Raw genomic sequence first — 25,158 nt, forward strand, 5'->3', positions numbered from 1 at the left:
TTTCATATTTTAATAAATACGGCCGGGAGGGTAACTCCCTCCCGCCTTCCAAAAGCTCAAGAACTGTATCCGTCTTCCCATTCTTGGGGATTGTGTTGGGAGGGGGTGATGGGTATCCAGGCCATATCAGCAATCTTAATCTTGCTGGACCTGTCCGTCGCATTCGATACGGTGAATCACGATAATCTGCTGACAAGACTGAAGAGCATTGGAGTTGGGGGAGTTGCGCTCGACTGGTTTTGCTCCTATTTGACGGACAGATGGCAGGCAGTAGCAATCCCTCCATACCAGTCAGAGTTTGTTACAGTTCCACATGGGGTCCCACAGGGGTCTGCAATCAGTCCGATACTTTTGAACGTATATATGCAACCCCTGATGGGCATCATCAAGGCTCCCAGCATTAGCGTGATCAACTATGCGGATGACACGCAGCTGGTTATCTCTCTTGATGGTGCCCACGCAGACTCACATGAGACCTTCCATACCTGCATGTTGGAAATGACATCCTGGTTAAATCAGAACTCATTACAATTTAATAGTGACAAAACCGAAATAATGCATTGCGAAGTAGGTAGAATCACTAGAAGTCTTCCCACTGACTTCTGGCCTCTGGAGCCAGGGGAGTCATTAACCCCAGTGAAATCAGTGAGAAACCTTGGAGTCAGTTTCAATGACAGTCTGAGTCTAGAGACCAATGTCAATAGGCAGGTGAGCAGTTGTTTCGCCTTAATGCGAGGACTTCGAAAGTTGCTGCCCCTTTTACCAACACAGGTTAGAGCCACCATAGTCAGGAGTACCATTCTTAGCCGCCTGGATTACTGTAATGCTCTGTTACTGGAATCCCCTGCCTACCTGATCTCCAGACTTCAGAGCATCCAGGCGGCTGCAGCAAAAATGGCACTTTCCCGAGGGCGAAGATCCTCTACTACCTATGCATTGGCTGAATTACACTGGCTACCTGTACACCAGAGCATCCTCATTAAATCTCTATGCACCGTCTTTAAGGCAGTGCATGGGATGGGCCCCGACCACTCCAAAACAAATTCAAATGGTATGAACCCACTCGGACCCTTCGATACTCCTCTTCTAATCTCATCAGTATACCCAGGATCAGGAAAGCCACCTATGGTGGCAGAGCCTTCAGCACAGCGGCAGCTCATCTGTGCAATAGACTACCTACTGACATCAGGAAAACAGATGAACTGATGGCCTTCCGAAAAAAGGTGAAAACATGGCTTTTCCCTAAAATCTAACTGCCTAGAATCAAATGACATCCTTTCACCCCCTGATGCACAGCGTTTCAGTTATTTTCACACAGCGCCAGGATGCCCGTAGGGTTGCAGGGTGCTTTATAAATACTATAAATAAATAAATAAATAAAATACTTTAAAAACGTCAATAAAAAGTGAAGAAATGTAATCCAAATGTAGGATTGATCGAAAGGAGCCACATTTTTGGCCAATTCATGCTCTTGATCGTCAATTGGCACAACGTGATTAACGACTTCGATTGGCAACCAATTTGCCTAATGTGTACATCACAAAAGATGCTGATGGAAATGTATGGGAATTAGCAAAGATATTGCGGTTACAGACATGGTGAAACCAAAATGCACCCACCTGCCCGTTTAACCTTTGTGAAACAGCCATTAATAGATTCACAATTTTTATGCATTATATATTAAAATCCGTTTAAGATGCGAGGTTTTTTTTGTTCTTTCCAGAAGAAAGGAAACCTTGTGAAATATAATAAAAGACGATCTGCTGGCTCGGAAACAGAATACAAGGTTTAGTCAGTACAGCCTACCTCTCTGATTGGTTATTTTATTACATTGATTAATGTGCAGGGTATGCAACTTCACTACAGCAGCCAATGAAGTTCAGCAATAAGTTTCGTTTCAATGGTTTCAAAAACTATGATTTAAATGCACTGTAACGAGTTCGCACCAGGAGACTATAGCTTAATGAGGGTTTCTCTGGTACTGTGCTGTGCACAAATGTGAATTTTAATGTCATTGTTCCTTTGACCTTTTTGGGTAAACAAATACACGAGCTTAATGAGATAAGCAATTTTGCACTATAGCTTAACAGATGGGGCTGTGCAAAAATGTTAAAATAATTTTAATGGGCAGTTTAATCTTCATAATGAAAGTTTTAGCATAAGCCAAGGTGCCCCGCAACAGGGCAGCTAACACTTTCATTTCCAACTGCAGAGTGCTCCACATGAAGATTAGCACAGTTGAACAATTCTATTGCAGGAATGTAGCTAAGAAGTTATATTACATACACCTGGCTGCATCAACAAGCCTCAATTGACTTAAACAAAACATGTATTTTGCCTGAACATTTGAACATTTTAGGACAATAAAATCTCAAATAAATGGATACATTTTATAAAGACACGAGAGGAAGAAGCTATATTCTTTCCTTAAAAAAGAGCGCTTCCAAGTAAGTTACACATTTTGAACTCTCTGTTCTGAATCTTGCAAATAGTTGTTTCTTCAAAAGTTTAATTTTATTGCATCATAATCACATAGTGAATGCTCAATTGATACCTCTAAATAGAATGACACATTTATTTTACAGTTGAAAAAAAGAGCTTTAAAACAGTTTTCTGCACTAGAAGAGTGAAATGTATTTATTTATTGTAATGTTTTATGGAGCGCGAACTTGACCCGTGAGGGTATCGGAGCGCTTTACACAGTTACACGGTAAACAAAGCAACACAGCAGGATAACAAAGCAACATAAACTCAAGTGCAGAAATATACAAGGTTTGGGGCGGGGCAGAGTAGTTGAGGAGCATAGGATACAGTTATAGTGGGATCAGTAAAAGCAGAAACAGAAGCCCCAATGATTAAATATCACGGCGAGTTGCTAAACTGCGGAAGAGGCAACAGTTATGGATTCGATAGACACACTGTGGTAGGTGCGAGCATGTCATTGGCCTAGGAATTTCCCCATGAGGAAGGTTTTGGTCTCCTTCTTGAAGCGTGATAGAGAAGGGATTTTTCGGATGTTAGGCGGGAGAGAGTTCCAAATTCTTGGTGCTGCTCCGGAGAATGTCCTATTGTAGGTAATAAATGAATGAAAGATGCACTAATTATAATTAGTGAGTCAGTTTAATCAAACAGGAAGAAGTTGGAAGAGTAGGACCAGAAGACAGTATAGGTTGACTTTCCGCTTACTCTCTGAGTAATTCACACTAATACAGCCCCTAGACTGTTCGTTTTGGACATATTTCATATCATACCCCTGTTAAATTAAAGAAGATACACTGATAATCCTTTCCAATCCCCAAGGGCTGGTTCCTTCCCTGATCAGCTTTAGTTTACAAGTGTATATTCCTGCGTAATCTTGTGAAACTTGTGAATTTTTTGTTAAGCAAATTTCACACAAAAATGTGACATTTGTAAGGTACAAAATGTTGGTAATTTTTGCCTACGGTAGACTGGTTTGAGCAGAACATGGCTCACATTCGAAGAGAAAAATTCTTGCAGATATATTCTCATCGAACCACTCTACACCTCAAATGCAATGATGTTACGATGACACTCTTACTCATCTGCTTTCACCCTTCCTGTTCCTGTCCCTACCGCGCGGCGCTACATTTGCATACTTGTGACGTAGGTACCCTTCCCTCTTGTATTGTCCCTTTCATGTTTCCGTCCTGCCGCGCGACCCCATTAGCATACTTTACGTGAGATGGCGTGTATGCTTATCTGACAGTTAATCCAGTTAAAGTGACAGTTGCAGCTGTCAATGAGTTTGAGCTAGTTACCGGAGCGCTGCCCGGTGTGTCGTATTTACAATCAATAAAGTAACCTCTTCAAGCATTCACTGTGTGTTACTTTACAAATTTGGCGACGAGGACGGCACGCCGGAGAACCCACCACGTGAGAAATTTTTTAAAAAAGAAGTCATCTTTAAACGTGCATGAGTTGAAGAAAATAAGCAGCCTCCGTGATTACCGGCACATTTTGAAATCTGAGTGAAGTGAAATAATTCCCTTGGACTTTATGCGAAGTGATTTTACCAGTGGTTCCTGAATGAAATATGGGCGTTTTGTGAATTTTAAAAGTACTGAAGAAAAGTAAGACCCAAGTTAAGAAAACTGGAATCTGCGCAAGTTCATGAGGTGAGCAGTTTAAGAAGAATAAGGTGATTTGAGCGGAGCAGGGAACGATTTTAATCGCTGTCACCGCAATTTTGAAGTTGAAATGTGAACCTTGGAGGTGATCCATAAGAAGTGTGACCAGTGTATAAAAAGTGGACTGGGGTTTATCGTGTGAAAGGATAAGGAGACGTAAGGAACCCTAGTTACTTAATGCTGGAATCTGCGCAAGACTTATATGAAGAGCCAAGGTGACTGATTTGAGGTGAAGTGAGCGTGACAGTGGACATATTGTCACTGCAACCGCAACTTGAATTTGAAGTACATCAGCGCGCTGACAGCGTTGGAAGTGAAATCCTCCTCAGATCTCCTGAGTGAAATCAATAATAATATCTTAACGCAAGGCGTGTGAAGTGTAATTCTCCTCAGACCCACAGCGAAAAGCCAGGAGCGAACGTGATCTCATTGCCGTAGAAGTGAATACTAATTCGACTTTGGGCGTTCTTGTAAAATAAATAATTAAAGAACAGTGAGACCCGAAGGAGGTGGACACACAGTCTGCAAATGTTCTTGAGGTGAGCCCTGGTGACCGGGTGGTGATGTGAGTGGAAGCAGAGAACAAAGCTGAAAATCTCTAAAACCGCGTTTGAAATTGATTTAAGCTGCATGCAAAGCGAGTTAAGTGTAATTCTCTTCGGATCCACAGCGCAAAACAAAGAGAAAACGTGGTATCTTTCTGCCGCTTTTTGGGAAAGACTAAAGGAAGAAATAAAAGACTAATTTAAAAGTGAACATCAAGCGGAGGAACAAGCGTGCCAATGATGAAAAATATTTGAATACATTTTGAAGTGAAGTAGAACATAAAGAAAGAGCAACTAAAGTATTGAGCCATGAGAAGAAACGAGAAATGATAAGGACCGCGTTGTGAATTTGAGGTAAATGTTGCGCGCAAACAACGTGTGAAGAAAGATTCTCCTCACATCTCTAGTGTGCAACCAAAGATAACATCATAACACATAGTAAGTGAGATTTTACGGATCGTCTATGTGTGAATTTATGTAATCTTAATAATTGAACAGCAAGCGTACATGTAAACAGCCAGAAAGTAAAAAGCCTGACCCTCATCAGCGCTAAGCGTAGAAACTGAAATACATCAGTGTACAAAGCATAATTATCTTACCTTTAAGCAGAGAATTCAGAAACGTGAGGTAAATAAAACTAGAAGTTTCTGCGACGCTCAACGTGTGTCGCACTTCCCTCAGCTCTTTGGCGCCAAGGGGAGAGTGATGCTCTCCACGTTATAGCGCCACCTTATTGTTGAGTGCTGCAATTGCATCTTTAAAATAGAATTCCTTAATTAAAAAAAAAAAAAAACAAGGATAATTTAAATTGAGGGGAACAGCGGAAAGAGTACTAAGATTGTATCCTTTAGTTTAACATCTGCAAACAGTAGGAAATAACTAGACTGATAATGGAAAAAAACATGATGAATAATTTACCGCCACTTGAGCCATTTATGAAAGGAGATGGTACATATTCTGCAGAATGGGAGGAGTGGAAGGAATATTTTAGCAATTACATATCCATTTTTGATGAGGAGGAAGAACCTTTAAAACCAGAGAAGAAGGTAGGAATATTGTTACACAGTTTAGGAGCCGGAGGTCGGAAAGTGTACAATAATTTAAAAAACAAATTCAATAAGGAAACAGACAGGAATGTATTCGAAAATGTCTTACACATTTTAGATGAACATTTTAAACAAGTTATGAAAGGATATGCACAAGAGAACATGATATACAAAGAAGATGGTGATATCAAATTGGAAGTGAACAAATATGAAAATAAACATGAGTATACCATCAATATGGGTGGAGTAGATATTGACATTAAAGTTGACTCTGGGTCACAATATACAGTGGTAAGCAAAGGCATATGGAAGAATAAATTGGCTGTAACTCTAGGGAAAAATTGGGAAGAAGCAGACACGACCCTGGAAACATACACTGGTGAGAGCATTATCTTGATTGGATGTAGAGAGATGAAATTGAGTTACAGGAAAAGAAGTACATGGAGTAAAGTATATATTTCAGAAGATGAGTTCTCCGTACTAGGATGGAACGAGCAGATGAAATTGGGATTGGCACAAAAACCCTCAAATACAAACTCCACGGGTAGGCTGTCAATTGACAACAGTAGACAATTTACAAAAATGGAGATGTTAAAGAAAAGAACTCTACCATCTATGGCATGTGTCGAATGGACAAGGGCTGTTGAGTGGAATGAGTGGATCAGTGAGGCAGAAGTTGACAAATTCAAAAGGAATCTAAAAACGTCCATCGGAAAAGATGTTGAAGAGAATATAAGTAAAAGTTTCAATGGTAAGACAAGTGAGGAGGATGGTGTGGAATTTGATGAGCTGGTTTGTAAGGGAACATGTGTGGAAACACTAACCACGAGGACAGAGAAGGCCTTCTGTAAGTATACTCGCCTCAAGGATGAGAAGGCGGGGCGCTCTACTGCACTGGCTGAGCCCAAACCAATGACAAGGGAGGAGTGCGTTGATGACATTGACTTAGTAGGAGTAGATAGCCAGAGTCAGATTGAATTAAAGTGTAATAAGTACGGAGAGTACTGGGACTGGTTATATAGCGAGGTGTTGGATAAGGAAAGAGAGAAGACGCAGAATAGCCCACCATGTTCACATTCCAAAGTTTCTTTAGGAAGGAACAGGTTACTTACAGAAGGCAGGAGAAAATATGTGTTCGGGGACACAGAAGACTCAACCACATTCTCTAGTAGAATTCGCGTGGAGGAATCTGAAGTAAGACCAGTCCTTGTTGTGGCAAGTAAAGTTGAATCTACAAAAAATTCTGGTGCAGAGTACAACGTGAGAATGGATGTTAGACCCAATGCTGATCAGGATGGTGAGAAGGAAACTGGTCGTATCAGTAGGGGAAGACACAGTGCAACATGGTTCAGGAAATTTCCAAAGAAAAAGGATCCTAAGGCTGTTGCCACTCTCCTAGGAAAAGAAGGAGAACATGTAAATGTGGACTAAAGAACTATAGAGAAACGTATTGCAGAGGCTAGTGGCACACTTTGGAATTAGAGGAAGAGTGACAAGGCATCCAAATCCATGCAATGCTCACATGAGGAAGCATACTTAGGGAGTGACTATTTACATTTTGGAAGTCCATTTCAGCACAAGTTAGTGTTTTCGTTGACTCAACCACAAACGTTATGTAGTTCATTCATCCACGTTGGGTAATGTCTAAACTTGGTTGGCGCACATGAACAAATCAACTGCTTAGCGGCGACAACTTCTTGTGAATTGGTTATGGGTGAGAACCACATGTTTTGTGTTTGGATTAAACGCAGATTATGACTACGTGGGATAATCATTCATCCGTGACGACTTGGCCGCATTATGAACAGACTTTTGCAGTGCTAGAACTTTGTTCACAATTTATATATGTGTTTCTAATTTCTCTTCTTTCTCTTCCTTCGGAAGGAGATGTGTTACGATGACACTCTTACTCATCTGCTTTCACCCTTCCTGTTCCTGTCCCTACCGCGCGGCGCTACATTTGCATACTTGTGACGTAGGTACCCTTCCCTCTTGTATTGTCCCTTTCATGTTTCCGTCCTGCCGCGCGACCCCATTAGCATACTTTACGTGAGATGGCGTGTATGCTTATCTGACAGTTAATCCAGTTAAAGTGACAGTTGCAGCTGTCAATGAGTTTGAGCTAGTTACCGGAGCGCTGCCCGGTGTGTCGTATTTACAATCAATAAAGTAACCTCTTCAAGCATTCACTGTGTGTTACTTTACAAATGAATGATCTTGAATTACATTTTTTTCACGATTTCCCCAAAAACGGTTGCTAATGAGTCATCAGACTATTCATGCCAATCCAGTGGTTTATTATAATACAAGAATCACAGTATTCATACAAACATAGTAGGACAGAGCACAATGTTAATTTTGCTGGAGTAATCTGAGTATTTTTGGTAAACAATTTTACTCTTTGATGCAGAATTCCTGAAAATAACGCAATTACTCCTGCTTGTGTAATTAAAAGTAATCTGGGAGAAAACAATCCTACCTCAAGAGTACATTTAGCGTCCACTTGTGGCCGTGAGTGGCCGCTCACTATTTGTGTCCTGCTCCATTCAGCCCTATTTCTTAGCACAAAATGCATCCTTGTAATAGCTCTAAATGCCGGGACTAAGTTGTGGGAAAATCCTTCCTGAAGAGCACATTTAGCATTATTTCTTACCATAAAATGTATTCTCATGCCAATTTTGAACGTAGTGGGGGCATTTTGCACTAGGAAAATAGTACTAAAGGCTGGGAGTAAATTGAGGGAAAATCCCACCACAAGACCACACTTTGTGAGCATGAATGTCTACTTGTATATTCACGTTCTGTTGCATTTAGAGCTATTTCTTAGTGCAAAATGCACTTTTTGTGCCCATTTTCAATGTGAGGGGTCATTTTTGTGTTAAGAAATAGCACTAAATACAGAATTACTCTGCTTGTTTAATTATGTCAATCCTGATGGATTCCACCTGATTATTATGATCCACTGAATTACAAAAATTGCAACCACTCCTGCAATATACTGGTTTATTATCACACAATCATGATAATGTTTACAAAAAATGAGTAAAACACACAGATTTTGCAATCCTGTAAGTTCTTTTATAACGTTTGGCTTGCTAAAGCCTGCTTTAACTTTCTATTGCAAAACTATTGTTTCCAATACATAACATACTTTTAATGGACTGTGAAGCAGTCCCTTTCTCATGACTGTATTGCCTTGTTGTCTTTCAAGCAGTGTCTGTTCTTTATTTAATACAGTTCCTCCTTATTTCGTATTTATCCATCAAAGAGCATTTTGGCCTCCCAGTTTTCTGATTGGATGAATTGAACCCTTCCACTACTGACTTGAGTGACTCTTATTTCTTTTCCTTTCAGTATTCCAAAGAATTGCATGCCTTTCACTGATCTCTCCTGGGGCCATTGTACCTCCTGACATCTTATCGTCCTTGCCCCTATGCTCTATTTACTTCCGTCTCCCCTGCTCATCCATTGCTCCATTACCCACTCCTTGTTATTTTATTTTATTTTATTTTATACACTTATAAGGCGCACAGCTACCCAAAAAGGGTTTCCCGGCGCCGAGACACAGTACAAGATAGATTTAGTGAAATGGAGCAAGCAGAAATTATTTCTCAAACAACCAGGTCTTGATGCTTCTCCTGAACCTGGCGTAGTTCTCCTCCTTGCGTACGTGGGGAGGGAGTGCATTCCAGAGGGTGGGTCCTAGGTGTGAAAAGGACCTCCCTCCCATTCTTGCTAACCTAAACCTAGGTACACAGAATTTAGCTGCTGTTTGTGAACGCAGATTTCATTTGGGAAGGTAAGGGCGGGCTAATGCTTGGAGATATTTAGGGACCGTGCCGGCTTTAATCCTGTAGCTCAGGGCTTTGAACCTAATCTGGTTCTCAACCCTGAACCAATGCAGGTCCCTCAGGTATTTTGATACGCTGGTTGTTTTAGGGATTTTGCATAGTAGTCTGGCGGCTGAGTTTTGTACTAGTTGCAGGCACCTAACCACGGCCTGATTTGAACCAAGGTACAGGATGTTGCCGTAGTCAAGCCGAGAGGTTATGAGGGCATTGACTACAGTCTTTTGGGTAGCTGAGGGCAACATCCACAGGATTTTTCTAAGCCACTTCATGATGGTAAAACAGAGGCCGACGACCTTGTTTGCCTGTTGTCTCATGGAGAGAGCATTATCGACAAGTACCCCCTGATTGCGTACATGAGTAGCTGGTTGGGGGAGTTTTCCCAGGTCAGAAGGCCAATGTGCGGAGTTCCATAGGTCTTGGTTTTTCCCCAGAAGGAGGAGCTCCATTTTTTCTCCATTTAATTTCAACTGGTTTTTCGACATCCAGCTGAAGATGTTGTGAAGACCTTGCTTAAGGGAAGAAGGGACTGAGGGATTGGATTCGGACAGTGAAAAGATGATCTGAGAGTCATCGGCGTAGGTCATGAGGGTAAGTCCTGATTTGTCTGCAACGTCTGCCAAAGGACGAAGGTAAAGGTTAAAAAATAGAGGGCTCAATATGGAGCCCTGGGGTACTTCATGGGGGGCGTTGAACGTTTCAGAGCAAGCAAGGTCGGAGGTTATTTGGAACGTCCGATTAGTCAGGAAAGACCTGATCCACTCGAGTGCAGTTCCACAGATGCCATTCCTACTTAGCGTAGTAAGTAGCTTTCCATACGAGATGGTGTCAAAGGCCGCACTCAAATCAAGAAGAATGAGTGCGACCGTTTGACCCTCGTCTAGGAGTTTCCGGATGTTCTCGGTTACTCCTAGCAGAGCAGTCTCAGTAGAGAAACCTGCCCTGAAACCTGACTGTGACGGATGAAGGAGGGAATTCTGTTCGGTGAAGTGTGTTAAAGCGGCGTGAAAAGGTCTTTCTAGAAGTTTCGAGAAAGCTGGTAAGAGTGATATGGGTCGGTAGTTGGCAAGTATCTCGGGATCAGCTGTGGGTTTCTTCAAAAGTGGACTGACCATGGCGTGCTTCCAGAGTGTGGGCCCGGTAGAGAGTCTGAGATAGGAATTTAAAGTGTCTGCGATAATATTCAAGGAGGGAACATCCAATTTTTTCAAGACACTAATGGGATTAGGGTCAGGGGGGAGCCAGACTTTATGGTTTTGAGGGTGGACATCAGCATCTCAGTAGTAATCAGGGACCAGTGGTGTAGGAAGTTTGTGGCACAGGATATGGGCTCTGTGTCATCTTGTGGGGCTGTTAAACAGGTATTCTGATTTATGTCGCTGATTATTTTATAAATTTTTTCTGTGAAAAAAATGGCAAGATCTTTGCATTGTACTTTGTTTAGCGGGCGTGCTGTAGCAGTAGTTTGTGCACCCGCTAATTCCTTCACCATATTGAATAGCGTTCTTGACTTGTTAGTTGCTGTGTTTATGTAGTTTGCAACGTAAAGGGCCCGGGCCTTTGAACAGGCCGTATGATATTTATTTCTTGCTTTTAGGTATATCAATTTTTTTTCAGGTGCGTAGTCTTTTTGCCACCGTCTTTCGAGTGCTTTGCACTGAGATTTCACTAATTTTAAATGGTCAATAAACCAGGGGGGAGGGGGGCGATGATGAATTCCCTTGATGTGAAGGGGGGGAAGACAAATGTCTGCGGCGTCGCTGAGCCATGAGTGAGTTGCATTGGCAATGCTTTCCATATCATTGTTATGAGTTGGAGGGTTTATGGCTAACGTGTGATTTAGTTGGTCAGTGTTTAGTGTCTTCCAGTTTTTCATAGAGGTGACTGGACAGCCTGGCTGCAGCTGGGTGGATGCTCGCAGTTTTAGACTGAACTGGATTAAGTAATGATCTGACCAGCAGACAGGAGTTGTTTTGAGCCATCTCAGATCAGTAAAATTGGAAAAAAGTGGGTCGAGCAGGTGTCCTGCTTTGTGCGTGGGTCCGGAGTTCAGTAATCTCATGTTTAGTGCTGTTAAATCGTCCAGCAAGTTAGAACATGTGGCATTCGAAAGATCTTCGAGATGCAAATTTAGGTCTCCTATCAGCGAGAAATTTTTTGAGGTAAGGTGGAAAGGCGTGATGTGATTCACTAAATTCAGAGCCAACTTATTATATATGAGGGCCTGACAACTGCAAAATGATGGAGGTCAACTATCTCCCTTTTATGCACTGCAGCGCACTTTCATTTGTACTTTGAATTAGCCATTTCAAAATGTGCTTCACGGGCAAAATTTATTTTACGACAATTATTCATGTTCTAAGTGTGGTCTAGGGTGTGTGAATTGTTAGGGTAACACTTTAATAGTGGTACCTATTCATGTGTGATTTCCCTTCACTCCATATGGACATTATTTTCCCAGATTGTAGTACAGCACTGCAATTTATGCACCAGATTTATTTAAACCATTGTAGTCCCCTTTACACACAAATCTATTCAGTCATGGCATAAGCCTTAAACTAACCTTATGCAGCTTTGTCTATGGCTACCACTGCAATCAACCCAAATACTCAATTTAATAGACGCTAGTGCCACCAGTACAAGAACAGCACGTTAGTAGCAATTTGTGCAGGTCACTTCATGACTTGCCATGGTTTTAGTTGGCAGTAAATATGTAAGTCTGTGTGCAGTATGTATCAAGTGTGTGGTTCTGTGACATGCTCTGTGAATATGTCTTAGAGACTAGAATAGTAAATCCTGAAGCACTAATCTTATTGTCTTGCAAGTGGATTCTTTTCACCTAAGGTGGCCACTACATTCACTGTAAAAACCAAATTGCAGGTACAGGTTTTTGTCTGTGAAGCACTAGCAATACTCCCCTGAATACCCAACTGAGTAATAGTTCCATTCTACTTTCCTTGTGCTCTGTGGAGGAGACAGAAAACAATAAGATTAAGTCTGTCAGTAGGTGTAAACCGGCTGGTTTAGAGCTTCCCGCCACCCATCTGTAAGAGACGGCCCTGCTCTATCAATTCAGCCAAGAAAGATTCAAGTTGTGACCATATACAGACATTACCTGCAGTGGGAATGGGAGACAATTCTGAGCGACAGAGCGGTTTTGTAATGTTTAATATTTGATGGAAACCAAAGGGAGTTAGAGTGAGATTGACACATAGGGTCTGATTATGAGTTCCAATGGTGCAGGGGCAGACGGTACTCGACCGTTGTGCCCCTACACCACTGAAACTCGCCCGTGCCAGATTACATGTTATTTGTAGTCTGGTAGACGAGCAGCATGGCATTCCTGGGGTGGTGCCTCTTTCAAAGGCTGCAGTGCTTTTGGAAAAGGCACTGCGATGGCAATGCTTCACAAGGTTCCTGCACGCCATGGACTGAAAAGTCCAGGCTGTGCAGAAACTCTTCTGCATGTACAACTGGGGGCACATGATATGCCTTCTTGTGTGCATGCACAAGTGGAGGAGGCACAGGGGGCCTTGTAAAGCCCCCTTTGTTTCCTCTGTACTAGGGTTAACATGGAGTAGAAGCCTCCTTGGCACTGCCGGCGGAGAGGAAACTCTTAATGTGCTTGGCGGGACAGCAGTGGTTACACCAAGCATATGGCGGCCTCTGACCTCCATGCCACCTCCAGGGAGCTGCTGTTGCCTAGCGACGTTAATGGTCCCAGGGTTGTACAACCACCCAACTCGTATAGGGGTGGTCAGACAGATGGTGTGGCAGTGGCTTGACTGAGTCCAGCGGCCCTTGGACTGCCATACTTGTAATCAGGCCCGCAGAGAAAAGGTAAAGATGGAGGAATAGCAGTGTGGCAATGGCACTGATAAGAGAGGATTAGGGGCTGGAAAGAGGTGGTGTGGGAGCAACACCAGAAGAACAGGGTTGTGACACTATGAGTCGTCTCTACCCTGCACACCCAAAAAATAGTACCCAGCTCCAGTTACCAAAGAGCTTAGATGCAGGGCTGTTATATTTCACATCCCAGCCTAATTATTTCAGGCAACTGTACCCCCCACTAAGACTAACTTGAGGACTATGACATTTCCTCAGAGCAACCATATACTGTAACACTAAGAAGAGAACATGATTACAAAGAGATCATACAAGGTAAGCAAAGAGTAGCACACCTGAGCCATGTGCTAGAAGTACTGGAAGAAATCATAATAGCCATAGAGTGAATATAGATAGAAAAGCTGAAGAGACTGTGAGTTTGGCTATGTGTGTATAGTAGGATGCATAGAATGTGAAAGACATCTGCCCACATGTTAATGTACCCAACCAAAATAAAATTTGGTGTCTTAGTATAAAGTGGTATTTAAAAGTCCTTCAATATGTTCCAGAAGCCCTTACCGATTGAGGAAGTTAATAGAGTAAAAAGCCACTGTGAGTCACTTAGAGGGCCCACCATAGAATAGAAGAAGTATAGAAATAGATTTATTGAGCGCGGTTGCTGCTCAGGGGCGTCCAAGCGCTGAGGTTGGAATCGGAGAGACAGGCCGAGTGATGGATTAGAGCTCGGAGGCTTTGGCAAATAATAACGTCTTCAACTTTTTACGGAATGAGAGCAGGTCCGGGTTGGAGCGGAGTGTAAGGGGGAGGGTGTTCCAAAGTTTAGCGGTATTCAGTGAGAACAGCCTGCCCCTGGATCTGGCTCTCTTCACTCTAGGAACCACTGCCAGAAAAGCATCAGTGGAGCGGAGGTTCCTATTTGGGTGATAGGGGATGACCAGGTTGCTGTTGATTGCAGGTCCTGTTTTCCAAAAGGCCCGGTGCGCAATGCACAACGCCTTGAATGCCACTCTATGCTTGACTGGCAGCCAGTGAAGACTTTTTAATGCAGGTCTGGCTGACTGGGCTCGTGGAATCTGCAGCAGGGTGCGTGCTGCGCAGTTTTGCACCACCTGCAGTTTCCGGAGAGTCATCTCAGGAGCCCCTACATATAGGGCATTGTTTGAGTCCAGGCGAGACTGTATGAGGCCTTGTACTGCCACTTTCTTGGCTTCTAGAGGCAGAAGTGAAAGGACTTTCCTCAGAGTTTTGAGGATGCCAAAGCAGGTGGCGGACAGCTTAGTAGCCTGGGTGGAAAAGGAAAGCTTCCTGTCCAGCCACACTCCTAGGCTCTTGACGCTTTCCTTGGGGGTAGGGAAATGCCCAGAGCTTGGGGCCACAAGGAGGTGAAAGATATTGGCGAGGCTGGGCCTAGAAGCATGAGCTCTGTTTTATCTCCGTTTAGTTTAAGGGAGGAGCTGGTCATCCACTCCTTAACGTCCTCTAGGCAGCTCAGCAAACCTCCCTGGGGTTGACTGATGTTCTCTTGAGCCTATGATACCACTAACTGAGTGTCGTCGGCGTACGACACAATTTTGATGCCGTACGGTTTGACGATCCCAGCCAGTGGTCTCATGTAGACATTGAATAGCACAGGGCTCAAGGAGGAGCCCTGTGGTACTCCACAGCTGAGAGGCTTGCTGGTTGATATTGTGTCGCCGTCGAAGATCTGAAAAGATCTGTCAGACAGGAAGGAGTCGAACCACCTTAGAGCGTCGCCTGAGACTCCGATGTCCCGGAGACGGTTCAGCAAGGTGGCATAGCTGACCGTATCGAAGGCGGCGCTTAGATCAAGGAGGATCACTGTCACTGATCCTCCCTGATCCAGTACCCTTCGGGATTCCTCGGCGACCGCTAGTAAGGCAGTTTCGGTGCCATGTTTCGGCCTGAAACCTGTCTGGGAAGCATCCAGTAGGGAGTGATTTTCAATAAACTGGACCAGCTGGACATTTATGTATTTTTCCAGCACCTTGCCAGCCCAAGGGAGGAGTGAGATGGGACGGTAGTTGGAGTGGTCATCGGGGTCCAGGTTAGGTTTTTTCAGCAGCGCCCGCACCATGGCTTGTTTCCATGCTGTTACCATGCACTGGAGATGGCTTACCCCTAGTGCAGAGTGAGGTTTGTGCCTGCCTGACTGTATAGTGAGGTGGGTTCTTCAATGAGAACAGGTTGAGATATCTGTCTGAGGGCGCAAATGAAGAAAAGTGTACACCAATGTGAGTGCAGTGTGCGAGATATGCCTGAATGGGTGCAGCGTGAGAAGCGTGTCTTTTTGAATGTTGAGTGGGGGATCAGCATTAGTGTAGGGTGAGAGGTACCAAAATTGTCCATTTATCCTATCTCCAAATAATACTGCTTTCTTTATTCGATTAGCTTCTATAGTTGGTTTGATCTATCTTGTGCACAACATAAATGTTTCATTCATAAAAAAAAGAATAGACAGTTCGAGGGTGATGTCGAGCTGACGTAACACCGAAGCAGAAACAGGACCGACTGGCCTCAAGACGGAGGTCCTGTCCACCTAATCACGATGCAACCGAACACTGTTCAGTCGCATACTCCCATTCCTCTATGGGGTCTCATGTTACGGCTTTAAACCGGCCATAACACTAGCTCCCATAGCGGAAAGGGAGTCTATTTTCATCCCTGCAACGTTTAGCAGGCACCATAGAGTGCAGGAATGAACAGCAGGGCACCATAGGTGCCCCCTCGGCCCCCAACCAGAAGCCACAGAGGCAAGGGGGCTCTGCTAAGGGCCCCCATACTCGCTCTCCGACAGGCTTTCCATGTTGGAAAGCCTGGCATGGAAAGCCTGCTGGAGACCGAGTATCCTAATCCCAAGGGTGGAAAGGCTGACCTTTGCAATTACGGAACAGCCTTGGAAGCCAGCCAAAATGACGGGCTGGTTTAATTTGTGACTACCAGCATTGTAATGCAGAGGTCTGAAATTAAACCGATATGTGGCCCGAAAAGGCTCTGACAGACGGTCAGATCCATTTTGGGCCGCATCATAACAAGGCCCAAAATCTCTTGATTTGTAGAGGTGCTGTTGCTGTGAAATGCAGTGTACCTTTCATGTTTTACTGTTTTTTGATGTTGCTATCACTCTTTGAGCAAGCTTTATGTGAGCTTTGTTTGTGAAGTGTTCATTGAAAACCAAAACTCGTTATAAACTAAATTCACATTTATTCATGGACCTTGGTGGAGCATAGGACCTTAATAAACATTGATTTACAATTCAGAAATAGTGTCTCAGCATACCTGAATATTAGGTTCCTGTTCTTACTGGGCCTTGGTATATTGACCTTGGACCTAGGTAAAGAATTAATCCAAAGCTGCAAATTAAAAATTCAAATTACTCATCACAGTTACTTTTTTAATTATTTGGGAGTCAATGATGAGATTTTTATGTGACTTTACATGGTTTTATTCAAATCTTTTTAGTAAATATTTCTTTATTAATCCTCAATTTATTCTTCCCAAATCAAAATACAGAACATAAAGCATTAAGCGCACATCTTGAACCCATAAAGAGTTTGGAAATGAAAGGTGAAAGCATAAATGTAAGCAATTCAAATAGCAATTCTCATGAAGAGAAGTTCAGGAAATTCATTTGAGTCTCAGAAATATAGCATAGATTCTGTTCAGAGCACAGAGCTTCAAAGCTTCCAGGGTATGGCTCTTCAAAGGAATATAAGATCAAAAGCCTCTAAAATAATCTACAACTAAAACAAATGTTGCAGCAGTCCAACCTTTCCACCAATAGGAGCACAATGTCTTCATAGGTATGGTTATCTTCCTCCATCTACGCTATTTTGAAACAAAGACTTACAAATCTTAAGTGTTATATGTAACATTAATAAAAACATTGCATAAGTCATGGTTCCCACTGGTTCCTAATGTGTAAAACAAACTAGCTCACGGTTTAGTCTGCCATTCCACAAATGAAATAATCTCCTTCTCACATATTCTAACTTACACATTTTATTCATGAAGAAACATTTAACTAAATAATTTAATACCCTATTGTATTTTATGAAAAATATGTATATGGAAAGGTCAAAACCTATGTTTTTTTAATTAAATCATGTTGGTTCAGCACATTTTATCATGAAACTCCTCAAGTCTACACATTACTAAGAAAGTTGACCTAAGGTCAGTGAGAATGTAAATTGAAAAACGCAGTGTATTGTACATCCATAGGCAATTAAAACTTTGTGGTTGTTATAAATCTTGTCATTACGATTTTATGAACTCACCGTAACAATCAACTAGAGAAATGCAAAAACTATTTGTTCTAATTAAAAACAATAATTTGTTACAAATTAAAAATCAATATCTAACACTGATCAAGTTCTATGTATCTAATTGACATATACATACAAAAGTTATATCATAAAAAACAGTAACATTAAAAATAGAGAAAATTCAATTAGTGGCAGAAAGTATTTTTTTCGACGTGCGTTTCGACGCAAACTGCGTCTTCATCAGGAAAAGCCACACATATACCTAAAACATAATATGAGCGTTACACTGCAGTTCCTGATACATTACAAAGTGAGTTGACCATCACCTATCAAGTAGGGGTGGGCGGAAATTGCGTAATCGCGTTAGGCAAATCTGCGCAAAACAGTAAAAAATGTCAGCGAACACGCAGAAATTCCACAAACACGCAGAACTACTTGTTCGCGATGCTTTTTTACTGTTCGCAATCACTGTTTGCGTGCTTGGGGGAAATATCTTGCTAACACGCATTTGAGAACATGAACAAGCAAAAAATATCGCGAAGTCGAGGAATGCAGAATATTGAGCAATTTCGCGTTCTCTGCGGAACGTAAAATGACCCAAATTCTGCAAATTCCGCGAGTGGAACAGAATTTGCCGCCTAGGCCTACTATCATGTGCGTATTATCAAGAAAAGTGAGGGATGTCGGGCATATTATCCCCAGTAAATGAAAGAGAGGGAGTAGAGCGTGACTTATAGTACATGAGGAAGGTAGGACGCCTCAGGTCACCCAGATCGTGTTGTGAGGTCGGAAGGAGAGATTCAATAACCTAGAAGTATTCAGCCCTGATATTGGATATATGGTCCAATGTATATTTCTCTGTTGTCTGGACCTATGAGTGATCTCTCCTGAAATACTGTCTGTACCTGCCTTAAAATGACAGCCGCAACAAACCCTCCTGCGTCTCTCCTGACCTTATCTCACTCCTCCCCCTACCCCCTACCCCTCCCCGCTCTACTCTTCTCCACTTTCCTGCTACTGACCTTTGCCCTCACCTGTCCTGGCACTTAGTCCTCACCCTGTTTATCTGTGAATTTTCCCTCGTCAATTGAGATCTAACTATTTTGTTTGATGCCCGATGGAACTACCTGGTTTAGCTATACAGGAGACAGTTCGGGGATTCCTTCCTTAGACGTCACCTACCCAGTCAGTCTTCAGACAGACTTCCTTTTGTCTCTCCTGTCGTCTCTTCCCGCATCCTCCCTCTATTTATGTCTCTCCTTCTCTCCTCTCTCAATGTATTGAGACTGAACTATTTTGTCTGCTGCCCGATGGAGATGCCTGGTTTAGCTATAGGGGAGACAGTTCGGGGATTCCCTCCTTGGACTTCACCTACCCAGTTGGTATTTAGACAGATTTCCTTTCGTCTCTCCTGTCGTCTCTTCCAGCATCCTCCCTCTATTTATGTCTCTCCTTCTCTCCTCTCTCAATGTATTGAGACTAAATTATTTTGTCTGATGCCCAATGGAGCTACCTGGTTTAGCTATAGGGGAGATGGGCCGTAGATTTCCTCCTTGGTCCTCACCTACCCAGTCGGTCCTAAGACAGACCTCCTTTCGTCCCTTATCCTCCCTTTCTCACCTCCCCTGCCCCCTCCACTTCTTTTCTCTCTCCTTTCTCTCCTCTCTCCCTATGTATTGCCTATTTTTTGATGTATTATGTAGTTGTTGATCTTTTTCTGTTACATTGTTGACTCTCATATAAAGCGCTCTGATACCTTCGGGTCTGGCCAGCGCTATATAAAACTCTTTAAATAAATAAAAAAAATAAAAAAAAATAAGATAATCAGTAAAAAATAATACCTGATTATTACAAAGTCCCACTTTCTCAGATTTAATTCTTATTTATTAGGTTGATAAAGAAGGCAGATATAATTACATTAGATTGTCTCCTGGGGAGCTCTGATATGTCCTTAATTAAAATTGGCACATATTTGTAATGACATGGAATATTCTTTTAAAATCTGGATAGAATGAACAATTATAAGTGGCTAAAACTTACAACATCCTTGAGTATGTAAACTAAAGATAATAAAGGGCTTTATACAGGTAGCTAGCTATACATGAAGCAAACGTGATTTCTTGCTTCAGCTGTGTTCTTATAATTCGAATGAGGTTTATTCAATTCGAAAACAATTAACCCGATGATTGTAGTAGGTCATCCCTTGTTTTGTCTGCTGTCAACAATATATTAAAAAGATTTATTGATGAGTCAAAATTATCAGCAAGATTTATTATTATTGAAAATAGAAAAACTGCATTCATAAGTATCTCTAGCTGTACATGGCCAGATATGGAAGCATAGTGCCCCCATTATCGTTTTAAAAAGGTGTCATCTCGTTTTAGGCCTACACGTTATTTCTACACATTAATTGCATTAATTAGTGTTTATAAAAAATGCTTTATCAACTTCCCCCCTTCTATGGTGCCTTTCTAATTTCAAATATTCCCACTCCTTTAGTTTGTTATATTTGTTTTTAAGTTGGTGATTGAGGGCCTGATTAAAATTCCAGCAACCTTGCAGAAGTACGACCGCCCACCTACCAGTCAGGGGTCCTGCTGCCCAGATTACGATAGAACGTCCTTCACGGCAGTCACTATGTGTATATTTTGTATGGCAGTTTGTGCCCCAATAGAAATAAACTCATTAAAAACATCCCTGCCATGGTGCAGGGATGTTGAGGGGGCACCATATCTGAGGGGCTGGGGGGCCCTTTCCACCTGCCTTTTCATGGTGGGATAACTACCATTAAAGGGCAGGCGGAAAGGGACATTGTAATACCTACAGCGGTGCCTGAGTGGACACCACCTTTATTGTATGGATTACTGACCCTCTGATGCACCGACAGGCTCCTTGAGCCCATCGGAAGCGCAGTGCACAATCCCCCCACCAGATGCCTCAGCCCACTGCATCATAATGTGGTGGGTGGACTGCAGGAGCTGATATCGGTGGGTCAGCCACCGACGAGCCGTCGGTGTCAGACTCACTGACATCGTAATCAGGTCCTTAGTTCTAAATCTTTTCTTATTTTTCTGTTTCTTTCTCTATTTCTTCTCTTTTGTACCATAGTTTTAATAGCTTTGAATACTCCAAGTGAAGGCAAGAAACAAACAACTATGATTAATACAGGTACTAATCTGGCTTCCAGAATTCCTTCGGCTGCTGTTGCAATTCAACTGTCTAATGCAGAAACTCCCTGCGTGAAGCTTTTAACTATACTACTGGTTTCTAAGGGTTTTAGTTCAAGTTTCTTGACACAAATCTTCTTTGCATACTCTTTGATGTCCCCCTCTCAACAGGTATATAGGTGCAACAATGTTCTGACTTCAAAATATTACAGACTCCACCTCTTTCTGCTAGCACAATGTCTAAATGTCATGCCTGCCGATCCGATGGAGACGTCGTTGGCAAGAGCTTGGTTGGCAGAAATCATTAAGGTCAGGAGAGCGCATGCGCAAGGACTAGAGCATGCGTGATACTGCTATATAGTCCTCACTTTCTGCAGATACGACGCATTGCGTTCCTTCCGGGTTTTCAGCATCGCTTCCGGTCACGGTGGTGGCGTTCGGGCTTCGTCGGATCTTTCCTTCGGTTCCTTGTTAGTCTCCTGTTTCTCACGCACTCCTCCTGCCAGATAAGTACAAGTGCTAGTTTGTTTAAGAGTAAACTCGGATGAGTGTACAAACCAGTGCAGAGACATCACTGGGGTTTTTGTTTATTGCGTTATAGTTGACTCTCTTTGCGGAGTTTATGTTGGAGTGTTACTTAGAAGCAGAGGTGTTTTTCATTTGTTTATCGTAGCATCTTAGACTCGGTATTGGAGCTCCAGGATTGCGTCTAAGCATTCTTTTGCTGACACAAGACAGGTACTACCAGTATCCTAAAGGTCAATATTTGTAAGAGGTAGTATAAAGGATTACTAATTATATCCTTCATGTTTCTAGGGAATTACTAATAGAAGCGGGACTTACTTCTTGTGGAGAAACAGGGAGTCATTCTTCACACGGCACGTGAATTATTAGTTACTTTCATTTACGAATCACAATACATATAGCTACCCCTATTACACTCTGAGTGCTAACCTAAGATCCCTATCTTATAGGAATCTTCTTTCTTATGTATCACACTACCTACCTTTCTGTGAAGTCAACAGAAGTGAAGTCAAGTACAGGTAGAATCACTGCAATTAATTTCCAGGTACCAAGTATCTCTGCTCATGACATACACATTCACAGATATACTACAACACTCTATTAATCACTTTCTCTTTATTAACAGGAGTGGTCCTGAAGCTATAGTGAGTGCTGACCATTTCTCTTCGCCTCCTGGATTTCAGATTCCTGTGTCTTCCCCATCTTTCCTTGTTTTGTTTCCCTGTTTCCCTTACACTGGCATCAGCTCTTATCACCAAGTATATACATATCTCATTGGCGTAGAGTGAACCGGTGTGGGGGGAGGTCAGAAAAGAGCTTAGACTCCGTGGTGTTTCCGAGACATCCTCCTACAAGGCACGACGCTAAACCATATCTAGTCTGCAAAACCATAGATCTACTTGCCACTAGTTCAGTGTTTGTGACTAATAAAGCTGCAGATGTACTGGTTGCAATCCTATCCCCTACTGTTGAAAGCTTTCTAAATTTCTTATCATTCTCTATCACTCCCACAGCTGGGATAATAGCTCCAAATATGACTCCCACTAATTCTGTTCCCTCATTTATTTTTCTATTATCTGTGTGTGGGTGTCATTGTTAAAGCCTTAAAGGTATTTCCTTGATACATCTTAGGAAACAATAAGCCTAATAAGCAAATACTCTCCTAATCAGCTGGTACTTTAAAAAATACATCTTGTCCTCAGGTAAAATAAACTCCTGGTAATGCTGATGTATCACCTTGGGAAATATGCCATGTTTCTTCTGATAATTCCCAATTACTTTTCCTTATATGTCTCTTTCTATTCGGAAATGTTCTTTTGAAAACACATACTTTCCCTTTTTGTCTCCTGTTTAGCCTTAATTTTGGGTAATTCATTGTCCTTCTCAAATCACCTTCTTCCTTTTTCCATGTATCTTTTAAAACATCTTCACTTGGATTCTTACTATGTGCAATGTATGCTCGCCTTTCTTCTAACATCATGATAAATCATGTTCTGTAAAGGACTCATCAAGCAATTTAAATGGTTTTCATAAGCCTTAATAGAGTTAATAGGAAGGTAAGGCAAAAATAATGCCAAGCAATGCCCATTTCTTTCGCTTTTGGGTGTAAATGAATGCATTTTTTAAAGGTACTTTCGAAAGAATCATGTCACAATGTGAATAATAGTATTAAAATATTGCTATCTATAAACTAAACAATATGCTGCATGAAACTGGTTAAGACTAAGGAATGTGATGGTGTGTCATCTCCTCCTCAGCAGAAAAAAACACAAATAACAATCCTTAGCATTCACAGCATGTGTATATTCTTGCCCTAATTCAGAATAAATGTTGGTTGAATATTCTTCTTTCATATGTCTACAAATGAAATTTTCAACATCATGTAAAAGTGTCATGTTAGTGGATGACATTACAGATTTCTCGTAATCAGGTGTAAAACATATGATCAATAATAAAGCTATTGCTACTAAATCCATTGTTAGAAGTGTAATTCCTACAATAATCTTGCACCTAGCTCTGATTAGAATGCACATGTTTATCCAAGGTCAGATCTCTTTAATAATAAGTGTAGCAGCAATTTAGTTTCTTTGGGCCGATTCACAGAACTAATCTGAGATAAAATCCTAAACTTACTACTTTTGCTATTCACAGAAGGCATTTAGTAGTAGTAAGTTAGGACTCTTAACTTCCAAAGTCTTTAAAGTCAATTCAGTTCAAGAGTTTTAAGGCAATTCTCTGCTCCAGTCAAGTAAATCTGAAATTGGAATATTTAACACTTGGCTCACGTAATAAGGCCATTCAGGTGCAGAATACCTTTAACTAGGTACTCTTGTTCCTTTGGATTTCCTTGGCACTTGATCACTTTGGTGTCACTTAAACCACCTGACTCTGTTTCTTCAGTGATTGTGAGTGCCATTGGTCCAATTGACACACTTGATCGCAGCTTCTTTTACTCATATACTCTTGGCCATTCTTCATTGAGAGTTCTCTCTGTCGTGATACAATGCTGGTGCCTTCACTTCGATCTTCCTGTTGCTCTGGGAGTGTCTCAACTCAACTGTCACGGTTGCTGCAATATTTACACTTTCTCATCCCGCATGAGCTCCAATGCCACTCTGTGAGATATCAGGAAACTGATTTCTTCACCTGTCTGCTGTTCCTCACCCCTTCTTTATTGCTGCTGTGCCAAATGTGTTTGTATAATCACCAGTGTTCTCGGTTCTGACTCTAGAACCCTATATCTTCGTACTGATCTCTTATTCTCTGGGTATGCGAGGAGTGTACCCAATTTGGCACTCTAGTGCGCTTGACAGCAGTATTTGTGATTAAAATCACCTGGTAGGTTCCTTTCCACGTTGGCTCCAGACAGGACTTTTTCACAGTCCCCTGGGTTCAAAATGTGGCACTGTTCTTGATGCAGATTTGCAGTCACAGCTTCAATTTGTCTAGAAACAGAATGCACCACATCCTTTGCTGTAGTCGAGTACAATGTCATCTGTTGTGCTCACAAGTGCATTGGCAGGGGCTGCAGGAAGTTTCAATCCTCTTCCCATCAAAATTTCATGTGGAGATAAACCTGTCTTCCTGTCAGATGTGCTTTGAAGACTCATAGACACAAAAGGCAAAGCATCAGGACATTTCAGTGAAGTAGATGAACAGTCTTTTGCCAATTGAGACTTTATAGTCCCATTCAACTCCCCTACTACTCTAGAAGCTTGAGGTCAATAGCCACAATGCAACTTCTGTTCCACTTGCAATGCTACATGCAACATCTTGAGAATCTTATTATTAAAATTAGTTCCTCGATCTGACTCAAGAGAAACTCGCATTCTGTACCATGGGACTAGTTCTTTCAACAACAATTTAGCCACAGTGAGACTGTCATTTCTCTATAGTGTAAGAAAAATAGTATCCCAACTGGTATTAATTGCTGTGGTAACTTCGAACCCCACAGACACCCTTAGAGGCTGTCTCCTTTAGAGATTCATTCTCTACTAGCCGACCACGCTCGGGATCGGCTGCTTTGAATTCACTCCCTTCCTGGATCACCCTCCATGATACACACCAGCATTGACCCTGACCAGGAAGCCATTTCGTATCCCTCAGTTACCGGATACTTCTCCATTATTGGAACAAGAGCCAAGCCCGACACACGGTTGATGCCGGCCACCAGCGGGTTGATCCTCCAGATCGTCTCTCAGCACTGCCCACGACCCAGTCCTGATGAAGATCCTATACTAACTAGGATCG

This window comes from Lissotriton vulgaris, chromosome 2_1 (genome assembly GCF_964263255.1).
Source record: "Lissotriton vulgaris chromosome 2_1, aLisVul1.2, whole genome shotgun sequence".
In the NCBI taxonomy this organism is placed as follows: domain Eukaryota; kingdom Metazoa; phylum Chordata; class Amphibia; order Caudata; family Salamandridae; genus Lissotriton; species Lissotriton vulgaris.